Source organism: Podarcis vaucheri (assembly GCF_965113315.1).
Source record: "Podarcis vaucheri genome assembly, chromosome: 5".
NCBI lineage: Eukaryota > Metazoa > Chordata > Lepidosauria > Squamata > Lacertidae > Podarcis > Podarcis vaucheri.
The window spans coordinates 74073120-74085981 of record NC_138763.1 but is presented as its reverse complement, the minus strand read 5'-3'; the positions used below and the strand labels follow the sequence as shown (position 1 = coordinate 74085981).

The following is a 12862-nucleotide window of genomic DNA, read 5'->3' as shown; positions in this document are numbered from 1 at the left end:
CCTCCTCGTACAGGCTCCTCTATCGGAGGCCTTGCAAGCCGGGGAGGAGCGTCTTCTCCCGCGCCCCGGGCATGGTGCGGGGGCCACGGCCTCCGGGAGCTGCTCGGCCAGGCCCCGTGATCGCGTCAGGAGGCGGCGGGAGAAGCTCGCTCGGCAGCCGGCGGCGGCGGCGGCGCGTCTCCTCCCCCCGGCCTCCTCGGCTCCCTTTTCCCCGCCCGCTCCAACTGAGGAGGCCGGCTGTGTGGCTTCAGGGGAAGTGGGGAGGGAGAGCGGCCAGGCGTCCCCGAATGGGCCTCAGGGGGAGGTCGAGTGGGAAAGGGACCCCGAGGGTCATCCAGTCCAGCCCACTTGCAGTGCAAGGGAGATCCCGCGGTTGAGAAGGGCGCGTAGATATACGCCTTCTTTTCTGACGTTCCGCCGCCCCCTCTTCTCCCCCAACAGCCCCCGCCCCCCGGTCGGGCTTCTTGGCTTTTAACTACGGCAGGACGGGCGGAAATTCCACTGGCAGAGTTGATCATTTCATAGCCTTGCCGCGCGTGAGGTGGAGGGACGACACATTAAAAAAGCAATTGCCGCAGGTTTATATATATATATATTATTGCAGTTATGTAATACCCTTTACTAGGCACAAAATTGTGGCAAGCCTTGGCGTTCTCCAGAATTCTTTGTTGTGCTTTTCACGTTATAAAAGGTCTTTGTGCTATTCTGCTCTTTGCATGAAAAGAGTTTTCAGCTAAATCAGCACGCCAAGCAGCTCGGGATCATGCCTTCCAACAGTTGGCAGATCTGGGTACAAAAAAGTGCACAGAGTACTAAAAAAAAAGGGAAAAGCCTGCCTCCCTTTGTGTAACATCTTGCCTTAATGAAGAATTTCCCGATTACATTATAGTTGTTTTTGTTTTTATTATGTATTTGTGGTTTTATATCTTGATTTTATTCTGTGAACCGCCCTGAGACCCCCTGGTATAGGCCTGTATATAAATTCAATTAATAATATTAATTAATAATAAAGGTGTTGTCCAAAGTGGATTCTGAAGGTGGAACACCTTGTAACCATCACCTTCACATTTCATTAAAGGTAAAGGGACTTTCATTAAAGGTAAAGGGCCGACTCTGGGGTTGTGGCGCTCATCTCGCTTTCTTGGCCAAGGGAGCCGGCGTACAGCTTCCGGGTCACGTGGCCAGCATGACTAAGCCACTTCTGGCGAACCAGAGCAGTGCATGGAAACGCCGTTTACCTTCCCACCGGAGTGGTACCTATTTATCTACTTGCACTTTGACGTGCTTTCAAACTGCTAGGTTGGCAGGAGCAGGGACCGAGGAACTGGAGCTCACCCCGTCGTAGGGATTCGAACTGCCGATCGGAAGATCGGCAAGTCCTAGGCTCTGTGGTTTAACCCACAGCGCCACCCGTGTTAAAAAAAATTCTTTAACTTTTCACTGTGATACAAAACTACTCTTTTTATAATCTCTATTTATGCCCCTTCAAAAAGCCCTTATGAAAAATGTAGAAATAAAGGCTGTCCACACATTACCATTCGTTCCAGCTCCAGGGTGCTCCCACCACTGGTATATTTAGCCACAATCCATGCATATTTTTCTGTTTCTTTATAAATACTTGTGTTTGATGCACTTTCCCTCAAACCAGCTTCCATCCAGTTTGAAAACGTAAGCCACAAGCTGAGATGTGTACATTTGAGACAGCCATTGTACATGGGCAGATGACAGCTCTATTGAACAGGAGGGACAGGGGACATGGAGATACAGGTCAGGTAATGTGCATCAAATGAAGATGTCCCCACTCTCTCTCTGCTGTGTACAGCAATGTTTAAAAGTACCAGTATTTGAAACACAGTGGGGGGAAATTAGTTTGCTGCATTTTAAGCTGCTAATGTGTACATAGCCAAAGATTAGATAGCTAAAATGCAGTTTGAGCCATGCCATACAAATCTCCAAATTCAAAGTGAACAAATAAAAGATTGTGGCAATTAACACTTTAAAACAGTAAAGACATTTCAGTATTTACACTGATGTTCCTTGTAAGGGATAGATAAAACTTTTCTTTGCATCATCAACAGATATAGGAACACAGCAAAGGGGGACTTTCAGATCCAATTCTAAGGGGATACCTTGCAGTCAGTTTTGACCCTTGCTATGTCTAACCTTTGAAGTTATGCACTAGGTAGGTAACTTATTTTGCCTTTTTACAGATGAGGATCTGAAGGTGAGGGAAAGGGATTTATCCCAGGCTGCTTAGTACATCCGTAGCAGACAAACCCACTCATTCAAGTCCAAGCCTAAGAAGCTGCTCACTGGACCATACTCTACTCTTAAGGATGCTGTTTCAAAACTGCAGAAACACAGCTCATTGGAGAGATCTGGTTTGCTTATGCAATTTGAAGTAGATCACCTTTTTCTGTTCTATGGGACTGACGTGCTGAAAATTAAAGGTTTCGTGATCCTGTTTCTAGTTTCTGAATGTGAAATTTCCCACATAACACTCTAGTCTCTTAAACTACAGCCTGTCCTCCTAGGAAGCCTCACAGAAGTCCCTTAACCCACTAATGGAGCATGACCCTCAACGTGGCAATTGCTGCTGTAGTACAGACATCATTCTGATGTACATGGGAGTATGTTTTATAGCAGGTGTCAGCAAACCTTTTCATCAGGAGGCCAGTCCACTGTCCCTCAGACCTTGTGGGCAGGGGGCGGACTATATTTTGAAGGGGGGGGGGAGAACGAATTCCTATGCCCCACAAATAACCCAGAGATGCATTTTAAATAAAAAGACACATTCTACTCATGTAAAAACACACTGATTCCTGGACCATCTGTGGGCTGGATTTAGAAGGCAATTGGGCCGGATCCGGCCTCTGGGCCTTAGTTTGCCTACCCATGTTTTATAGGAAGGAAGTATTGCAAGAAGAGAAAATATACACTGTTGAAAATTTAAGCAGGGTCTATGGGAAGTTCTTGCTTTATATTTCACTCAGTGTGAGGCACTTTCTTAGAATTTCCATCACCTTTAATTCTTCCATCAATGCTTTTCTCACACTCATACTTTTGACTTTATAAAAGGTCTTTGCGCTATTCTGCTCTTGCCATAAAAAAAGAGTTTCTGGCTAAATCAATAGCACACCATGTCTTCCAACTTTTGGCAGATCTGGTAGAATTGCATAGAGTACTAAAAAAAAGAAAAGGACATGTCATTTTAACTGCGGCCTCACATTTATGAAACTTGCCCACTCATAATGGAGAGGTGTGTCAAGCCCACTCCCTGCTTGCATTTAGGTGGGCTTTAAATACGTTTCTTTTTCAATCTGTTCTTTATTTAAATGGTGAGTTGGACTTTAAACTGTCATTCATTTCTGTTTTTAAAAAGGCTATGGCTTTTTACTGGTTTAATTGGAAACAGTTGTAGCCTGCTGTTGACACTGGTTTTGACACTAGTTTCAAGTGTTATTACATTAACTGTATTAGCCTATAAATTATTTTATTGATAAATAAATAAGTAGATGTAAAATAGCCTTGGGAAATTTTCATTTCAAAAGGTTATTCCTCAATAACATAAATAAATAAATAAATAAATAAATAAATAATGCACTCAAGGCTTAGCGAAAAGTGCTATTATTCTGCCCATCATAGTTTTCTATATAATTTGTATATGCTTATTTAATTCAGTCATCACTGCCTCCAGTGAAATGGCAATCCTTGTCTGCAAGGTGATGTCAGTGGTTAATTGTTTTCTGCTGGATGCTTTTGTGGGCATAAACTGGTACCCATTCAAATGCTGTGTGTATGGATCAGATCCATTAATGCACATTTACTGATGTATGTGATAGGGATAAAACCATGCATACAAATAAGCATCAAGGTTGTAAAATGGGTTATAAATGGAATAAGAAACAAGGTGTCAAGGTACTGTAATCTCAGTATTAATTCCCATAACTGACAAACTATACTTACTTGTCCTATAAATAATATTTGGCTCTACAGTTCTCTTTATATCTGAATGTGATGTAAGCTGGTGTCATGCTTCATTAGTAGTTCATACTAGTATAGATGTTTGGGGGGTTGTTTTGTTTTAACTAACTATTCTTCAAATGAAGGGTGGTATATAAATTTTAACAAAACAACCATCACCTTCTGATCTATGGTTACACCTCCCATCCCCTTTTGCAAGTACTTTAGTTAGGGTGCCCTCTTAACAGGCAAAATACCGTATTCTTTGCAACATAACACTCACTTTTTTCCTCCTAAAAAGTAAGGGGAAATGTCTGTGCGTGTTATGGAGGGTATGCCTACGGGTGGCATGCCTACGGATTTTCCTCCTCTAAAAACTACGTGCGTGTTATGGTCGGGTGCATGTTATAGAGCGAAAAATACGGTATTTGGTCATACCCAGCGCAGATAAACATGTAGCAACTACTTTACAGAACAAAGAGAACAGTAATTAAATCTGAGGGCAACAGCAATGTAATGCTTTACGACTGAAGTCAAAGTGAGAGCAAAGTACTCCCATGTGGAAATATGAATGTGGTTATGAATATTCTAAGGTGTGGTGCTTTCTCACAGCTCACCTGAATGCTTTCTACTATGATGGGAAACAATGGTTAGATATATACTGAGTTATATTATTTGTCCTAAATTACTTTATAGCTGCCAGCTACCCGGGGGGGGGGGAGAAGCCTAGCCTGTTGAATTTGTCTGTTTTTAACCTAAATTTGGTATGGATAAATCACCAGGGGAAGTTTCTAAATGCTTAAAAAGGTAAAGGTAAAGGTACCCCTGCCCGAACGGGCCAGTCTTGACAGACTCTGGGGTTTGTGCGCCCATCTCACTCAAATGCTTACCACTTGACTAATATATGGAAATTGAGCTGCTGTCAAAAGCATGGGGTAAAACAAAAATTGGTAACGGGCACTGGTGATGTTAAATGACCTTAAGTATCTAGTGCTGTTTGTCTTTTGCAAATGGACAACAGAAAACCAGTAGAAAGCTTCTAATAAGCATATTTGTGTTTTAATTGGTGGGATTGGATGCAATTATGTAGTACAGGCAATCCTTGTTGTTTATGTGCATGAGTAGCTTCATCTAGGGTGGTTTCAACAGCTGCAGGAGGCTATGTATATAAATTGTGGTGGTTTGAGCATTGGGTTTAGGCTAGGAAGACCAGGGTTCAAATCTAATTAGGTGAACTTTGGCAACTCCTCCTTTCAGCCTAACAGGATTGCTGTGATGATAAAAGCAGAGAGAACTGAACTGTATGATCAGGCATTGATTGTGTGGTCTTTGTGACTGGCTTTTTACTTCTAGCTCAGAAGAGGCATGTACTGTAAGTTTTTTGTTGTTTTGATGGTGGTCATATCAACCACAATGTTGCAGAATACAAAGTGCTTGGTTTTCCCCCCTTAAATTTGTAGCTCAGCTACTTTCTTCCAATAAGCTCTAAATGATGTGTGCAGTTTTACACGAAATCTTTAACCTGAGTATGCATGTTGGTGTGCAGAGATGGATGGGATCAGAATACTATTTTGCACTGTTGGGGCAGATACTTTTCAGCTTGTTTTACCCGAGGATGTGGTTAAATAGCTTGGAGTTGTGAGGCCTTTAGCTTCCCCCTTGATCCTCCCCTTCATGGTTGTGAAATCAAGGACCTAGGAGGTAGTGAGTGCCTCCCTAAGATAAGGAGCGGTTCCTATCTCAAGGATGCAAAGTGAGACTTCTCCTATAATTGACTTTAAATTATCTGGCAATTAACAAATACCATTCTGTCTAACTTGCATTTTTTACAAAGCAAGGTGATAGAGCACATTGTGGCTTTTCAACTCTAGGCAGTTTGTATTATTACTTGGATCCAGTCCAATCTGGGCTCAGGGTTATTTATAGGATGGAAGGAACCTTAATCACCCTGGTGGATGATTCAAGATAGAGTGGACAGGGGTAGGGTGCTACCTCAATCCTCCTGGACCTCAGAGGCTTTCAGTATGTACTATCAACTGTAACATCCTGGGTCAATTACTGGGATTTAGGAGGCTCTGTATTACAATAGTTCAGGTTGTTCTTGAATAGCCATTCCCAGAAAATGGTGTTGGGGGACTTTTGCTTTGTCTGGTGGCCATTGGCTTGTAGAGTCCATTTTTAGGTGCAAGCTGTACAACATGAATTTTCCAGGAAAGCCATCCGAAGATTTATACTGCATTGTTATCAGTCAACCTTTCCTTTGCACCCTCTGATCTCAGGGAGGCTGTCGGAATCCTAAACCAGGGCTTGGCAGTAGGTCTGGAATGGGTGTGAGCAAATGAGCTGAGGTTTAATCTAAGCAAGACTGAGGTGTTGTGGCTAGGGAGATTCCGAGTTCTGGAAGGTGGCTTACAGCTGATATTGGATTGGGTTGGCGATCTTAGAATAGGAATGCTCCTGGCTTAAACTATATACAGAAGGCTGACTTTTCCACAGTGATCCACACTCTTACTATGTGCGCATTATTGAAGATATTGTAGGAACTTCAGCTGGTTCAGAATGTGGCGGCCAGAGTCCTCTTGGGGACAAGGTGAGCAGCATCTTTATAATATCGGCTGCAGTGGTTGCCAGTTGTCAAGAGTGGGTCAGCAATAAATCACACAGACGAAGTTAACACTTTATTAGAAGAGCCAGGCTGCTCAGTAGTGCCATGCTTAGTGAGCACAGCAACTCTTTCCCATAGGTTTTTCCCCTTTGAGGCAGTTGTGGGGACTGAGGGTCCCTGCCTTCCCACAGCTGTCTAAAGCCGCCTCCTCTCCCGGGTCGCTCCAAGATTCTGCCAGCACACCTGTCTGCTCTTTCTCCTCCATACCTCTTCTAGTTCTGGGAGACCAGGGGTGAGGGGAGGTGATTGCAGCAGGAGTGGGAGACACCTTCGCTTCTTCTCCAGACTAACGTATCTCTGCCTCATGGCCCTCCCTCTTCCTCAGATTCTCCTTCTGGACTTCTTTCTGCCACAGGCTCCTCCTACTCACTAAACCCTGTTGCCTCTTCAGCTTCCAACACCATCTCTTCCCAATCTTCTCCCTCTGACCACTCATTGCCATCCCACCACCAGTCCCTGAGCTCTGAGCCTTTGTCCCTTGAGTGTTCCCCAGCTGATGTCTCCCACTACTCCTCTGCATCCAGCCAGTCTAAGACACCAGTGCATTTTAGGCCAATTTAAAAGTGCTGGTTGTAACCCTTTAAGCCATAAATGGTTTAGGCCCAAGCTATTTATTTGAACACCTGTACCTGTGGGTTAAACCACAGAGCCTAGGACTTGCCAATCAAAAGGTCAGCGGTTCGAATCCCCGCGACAGGGTGAGCTCCCGTTGCTCGGTCCCTGCTCCTGCTAAGCTAGCAGTTCGAAAGCACGACAAAGTGCAAGTAGATAAATAAGTACCGCTCCGGCGGGAAGGTAAACGGCGTTTTCGTTCGCTGCTCTGGTTTGCCAGAAGCAGCTTTGTCATGCTGGCCACATGACCTGGAAGCTGTACGACGGCTCCCTCGGCCAATAAAGCGAGATGAGCGCCGCAACCCCAGAGTCGGCCACAACTGGACCTAATGGTCAGGGGTCCCTTTACCTACCTGTACTATCCTGCCTATACCTTAGGATCTGCTTTGGATACTCTCCTGGTATGCCTATGTCAAGAAGGGTGGCTACAGGGAGAGGTCCTTAACTCCCAATGCACTTGTATCAAATCTCTGTTGCAGGCAATAATAATTTGAGCACTGACAGCACCTAATTCTTCTACAGTCTGATCTTAAGAAGTATTAGGCATGCCTAAATCAGTTTAAATAAATAGGAATAATCATAAAAGGCCATTAAAAACTTTCTGCTGGAGGATGGCTTTGAGTATTTGTAGAAATGGCATGTGCTTTTTGTGACTGTTCTTTCTGTAGTGTATTTTTACTCGTGCTTATGTTTTTAAATATGTTGCTAGTTTTGTGTGCAACAAGCAAGTAACAAATATTATCACCGTTATTAATAAGAATTGATATATTTGGAGTTTGCGGAATGCTAGAGGCCATTTAGCACTAGGGAATATTTGTCCCACATGTGAACAGTGTTAAACTGCAGGAAATAAGCCAAATGTATATTCTAGCCAATTTTTTTTGCATCATTAGATGCATTTGAATCATAGAACAGTTTTATGCTTGATTCTTCAAATCAGTTTTATGCTTGCTTCTTTCCTCTTTCCTCCCACCTTTGTTGACCTAAGCACTATACTGTTCAGGGGCGTCTTGAGTGAAACTTTTGAAGTTGCGCTAGTCAGTGGCCCCAAGAGTCCGGGGTCGAGAGGTAAGCAATCCGACTCCGGAGTGGCGATCCAGCTCGCATCTTACTTTTCACTAGGAGGGCTCCGTCCAGCTCCAGAGCAAAGCGCAGCCGAGCCTCCCTCTCGGAGGGTCTGTCCGGGGAAGATACTAACCTTCCGGGAAGAGCACGCTTTATTCCCCCATTGCTGGGTGCGGGGGGTCTCCATGTTCCACATAGGTGCTTATTTTCCTTCCTTCATGGATGAGCCATGAAAGTTTCCTTGCTTTTTTGCAGCTGTGGATTGCAAAGTCATGCACGGAGCGCCTTTTCCTGTTAGTACTGTATCTTATTGACAACGCAACGAGCCTGGTACGTATTAAGGGATCTGTTCCCAGAGAAGCTGGTCGGGGTGGGGAGGGGATGGTTGGAGAAGCAGCCTCGCTTGGTACGCGAACCTTCCTTGTCTGCCCAGCGGGCTGGCGAGAAGAGCCCATTCCGAAAAGTTGGCTGCACTTTCCTCCAGGATAGACGTGGAGAAGCGGAATGCAATTAAAAGTTGGTGGAACCCTGAGAAAAGTCCCAGGGAAGTTTCTGCTGCTGGCTGCGGGAGGGAAAGGAAAGGAAAAAAACAAAATTCCCACATTTATATTTTTTTAATTAAAAAAACACCAAAAATCCTCCATAAGGTCCGACCTGTGACCGCCTTAGTGCAAGTTTGCCTTGAAGCAGCCCAAGTCTGCCCGGAAAAACCCGCCAGGCAAGCAAAACTGCCTCAAATCTGCATACAAAGGGGTTGGGGGCGAGACAGTTTTAACGAAACTGGCTTTTTTTCTCGAGCGTTTGCTTTTTGGGGAAAAGGAAAGGACAAACAGCAACTTCTCGAGCTGGCCTTTTTTAAACCACCACCCCCTTGTTTCCTTAAACGGTATTACTACTGCTTTTTAAATGCAAAAAAACCCCCCACGCAACGGGTTAAAGTCTGCTGTATATCTCGGTTTCCCAGCAGTGCATCTTGGCTGATCTCAGTAGAGTTAATTAATCATCGCACTGTCGTCAATTTAAAATCGAATTTAACCCATTGTTTGGTTCCTCGGCAGCCCTTGTAAGAGCAGTTGTACAATGAGAGCTGCAGGCCACCGCTGGCTTCTACCTCCTGCAGAAATAAATCCCACTCCAGGAAGCCATCTGCTTGAAACAAGAGCAGAGGCAGCGGCTTGGTCCTCCCCCTTCCCCCTCTCTCTGCTGATATCTCGCTTGGGGGGGGGGCGGCTTGAGTTTCTCTATATGTCAGTAGTATTGCTCAACAGGGCAGCTTGTTTAAAAGCCAGTTCGGAGGAGAAGCGGGCTGGAGGCTTGCCTCTGCATACTTGCCTCCGGAGTCACCATTTGAGCGCAGGAGGCTGTCCATTTGCATACGAACCCTCTTGCAAATGCAACTGCCCCTGGAGTACGTGCAGATGCAAAAAGTCAGGAGGGAAGCCAGTCTTCTTGTCACACTGCATAAGCCTGAGTCATGAGCCAGCAGTTCTCTGTTCTGCTTCCCTAAAAAAACAGATCTGCAGGGGGCTGCAGAATCTCCTCAGTCTGAAGGGTCCTGACAGCAAGAGAGGCTTTTAGCAAGACACACTGGTTCTTGTATTTTGCGGGGGTGGGGGGGACTGTTGCATTTCTCCTTGCAGAAAGGCGTGGGCCTTTCAGTTGTTTGAAAAGGGGGCAGATGTGCATCTGATCTCTGCCGTCCGCATGGTGTCTGTAAAAGCACACACGCTGACTTATCTGACACATCACAGACAGCGGCAATTGCAAGAAGTGCGCAGTGTCTGGAATTGCGCTTTTGAGCCCACCAGGGAAAATCCCTGCTGCTTTCAAGGTATACACTTCCTGGTTTTAATACCCAAGTGTTGCATTTATTGCAGAGGAAACTGCCGTTTGAACTTGTCCATATTACTCCAGTATGAATTGTGACAGGGAGACACGTGTCCTCAAGCGCTTGGGGAAATGGGTAGGGGAGCTGTGATTGGCTGCTGTTCCCTTTTGCGCACCGCATGTTCGGAGGCGTGTGTATTTCCTTCCCACTTTATGTGCTTCTCATAGTGGACACCGCTGGAATGCTGGTATAAAGCAGCTCTTACTGGCAGATCACATAATGTTATATTTGCAATAGCTTGTTAATTGTGATATAAGCAGGGATATAAATGTTTGGAGCAGCTCTATCCTGCAGCTGCTTGGATTTTTGATATGTTGCACTTCGTGCAGGATGAATAACATTTCTGAACATTTTCTTCTCGGCACGTTTGAATAGGGTGAACACCCAAAGGTGTCTCTCTCTTACATGCTTACGGTGTTTATTCCTGGACGGTCCCATAAAATGCAAAGTGGTTCTAAAATCTTGTGGGAACAAATGGATTGATTGGAGTTGCATTGATAAGCACTTGTTTGCCAAAGCCAAATGAAAATGTTCCATTTCTAAAAATACAGATATGTAATAAGCAAGTTGTGAAACTCGAGGGATTCAGTCATTGTGGCTTAAAATAAAAATGTAGATTTGAAAATGGACGGAACTCATTAAAAAAGTTGTCAGTGTAGTCCACAGCCCATTGTCAAGTAATTTATGTGTAATGGCTTTGTGCATAGATCGCTTGGATGTAGTGACAAAAGAGATGTTGGTACTGAAGGATTGCTTAGTGAGAAGAGTAATTGTATTAAATCTTGAAGCAGTGCGTAGATTTACTGGAAGTTTTGTATTCCGATGAAACTAGGGTTGTATTTGGCCACAGAGAGAGCATAAGGCAAAGGAAAACATCTCTCTTAGGCTTGATCTGGTCTAGGATTTTCCTTGTGAGAGTCGATGTCAGTTTGAAACACACTTGTGCCTGTAAGTTGTTCACTTTATGCAAGCAGATGCATTGAGCTTCAGCGAACCCACAGCAAAATGCCTTCTGGTGCCTCCACTGGCGACAACAATAGCAATGAGTCTAAATCAGGGGTCTGCAACCTTTAAGGCAAAAAGAGCCACTTGGACCCGTTTCCGAAGGGAAAAAACCTGGGAGCCGCAAAACCATTGCGACATTTAAAACAAATATATCTCCGGAGCCGCGATCTGACAGCGGGCGGGAAGGTGACGTCGGGACGGTGCATGACTAACGCATGCACTGCCCCCATGCGACATCACAGCCAGTACAGCGCCCGCCACAGTGGGGAGTGTCGGGGCGCACAATGCGCCTCCTCCCCTCGCTAGTATCCGCCCCGGAGCCGCGGCAAAGGTGTAAAAGAGCCACATGCGGCTACGGAGCCGCGGGTTGCAGACCCCTGGTCTAAATAAGCTCTTGACACCACTGCCTGGACCTTAGAGTGCTGAGTGCTGGATTTTTTATTTTATTTTTTAAAAGGGGATACCACAGCAGATATCACTGCTGCTCAGATATGTTTTGTGATGAAGCCAGCTTGAGGGAGAAGCTCACTAGCTTCTAGTTCAGGGTTCATCAGTCTTTATGGGCCCATGGACACATTTTGGAATTTTGAGAAAGTGACAGAGTTTCCACTCCCTCCTCACTTCCAACAGATAGAAACAGAAAATGCGCCTAGCCACACATGCTTTTTGCTTTTCCACAGGGTCTGAGTAAAAATTGGTTCCAGTAGAATTAAATGTTATCTTCTTGAATCAGCATGATTTGATATGTTTTTCCTAAAAATACGTCATCAGCTTTACACTGGTACATAGTAAAAAATTGCAGTTCTAGTGCAAAAACACTGATTCAGGGTCTCCATGGGTTTTCATGACTTTTGCACAGGGGACCAACAAAACCACGAAGAAATCACAGGACACATATGCAGACACAGATGAATGAACCAATTTATTTATTGGGGGGGGGGAGACAGTGTAAAACTATGAGGAGCCGTAAGGATCTGTGAATTGGCTCCATGCTTTTGCACTATGGCAGCACTAGGAATGGTGTTTTTTCTTTTTGTTTTACTGTGAAATTCATAGTTGCTAAAGTCTGCTTAAAATGGATGGTGATTAATGGGGGGCCCAGTTACCCCAACCTGCCTACCTGGCTCCAGAAGAATGGAGAAGGTCTAGGTGGCCTTCCTTGCCTTGACCTCACATCAGCCACAAATTCTCTTGTTTACCTGAGGGGAGCCAGTCTTCTCTCAGCCTTGGTGGTTCTTGTTGGCATCCATCTGTCTTGAGAGACAATGGAGTGCACTTCCAGGGGTGAAGTCAAACGCATTATCGGTACCAAAGTCGCAAATCTGGGCAGTGTGTATGGAGATCCTAGTCTGTCCAGCCTTGCTGATGTGGTCCAAAGGAAAGCTGAGTAATACATTTGGCACCAGCTTGGCTGCAAGAGTTGCCAGAAGGAGGTTATGAGGCACCATCCAACTGCCTTAGGGACTGTACAGTGGTACCTCGGGTTAAGAACTTAATTCGTTCTGGAGGTCTGTTCTTAACCTGAAACTGTTCTTAACTTGAAGCACCACTTTAGCTCATGGGGCCTCCCACTGCTGATGCACCGCTGGAGCACGATTTCTGCTCTCATCCTGAAGCAAAGTTCTTAACCCGAGGTAATATTTCTGGGTTAGTGGAGTTTGTAA

General features: G+C 45.0%; 1 protein-coding gene across 2 annotated transcripts in view; it reads left to right on the top strand.

The window, feature by feature from the left end:
• The first annotated feature begins 108 nt into the window (after window positions 1-108).
• The window catches only part of TET1 (tet methylcytosine dioxygenase 1), an 87405-nt gene continuing 74651 nt past the window's right edge, over window positions 109-12862 (top strand). Inside the window, exons 1-3 of one of the 2 annotated variants that reach the window (XM_082223778.1) lie at window positions 109-578; window positions 8229-8308; window positions 8561-8635. The gene's annotated coding sequence lies outside the window, so the exon portion shown is untranslated. Of the gene's footprint in view, window positions 579-8228; window positions 8636-12862 lie in introns of those variants that run through there. The other variant, XM_082223777.1, reaches the window with a different exon arrangement.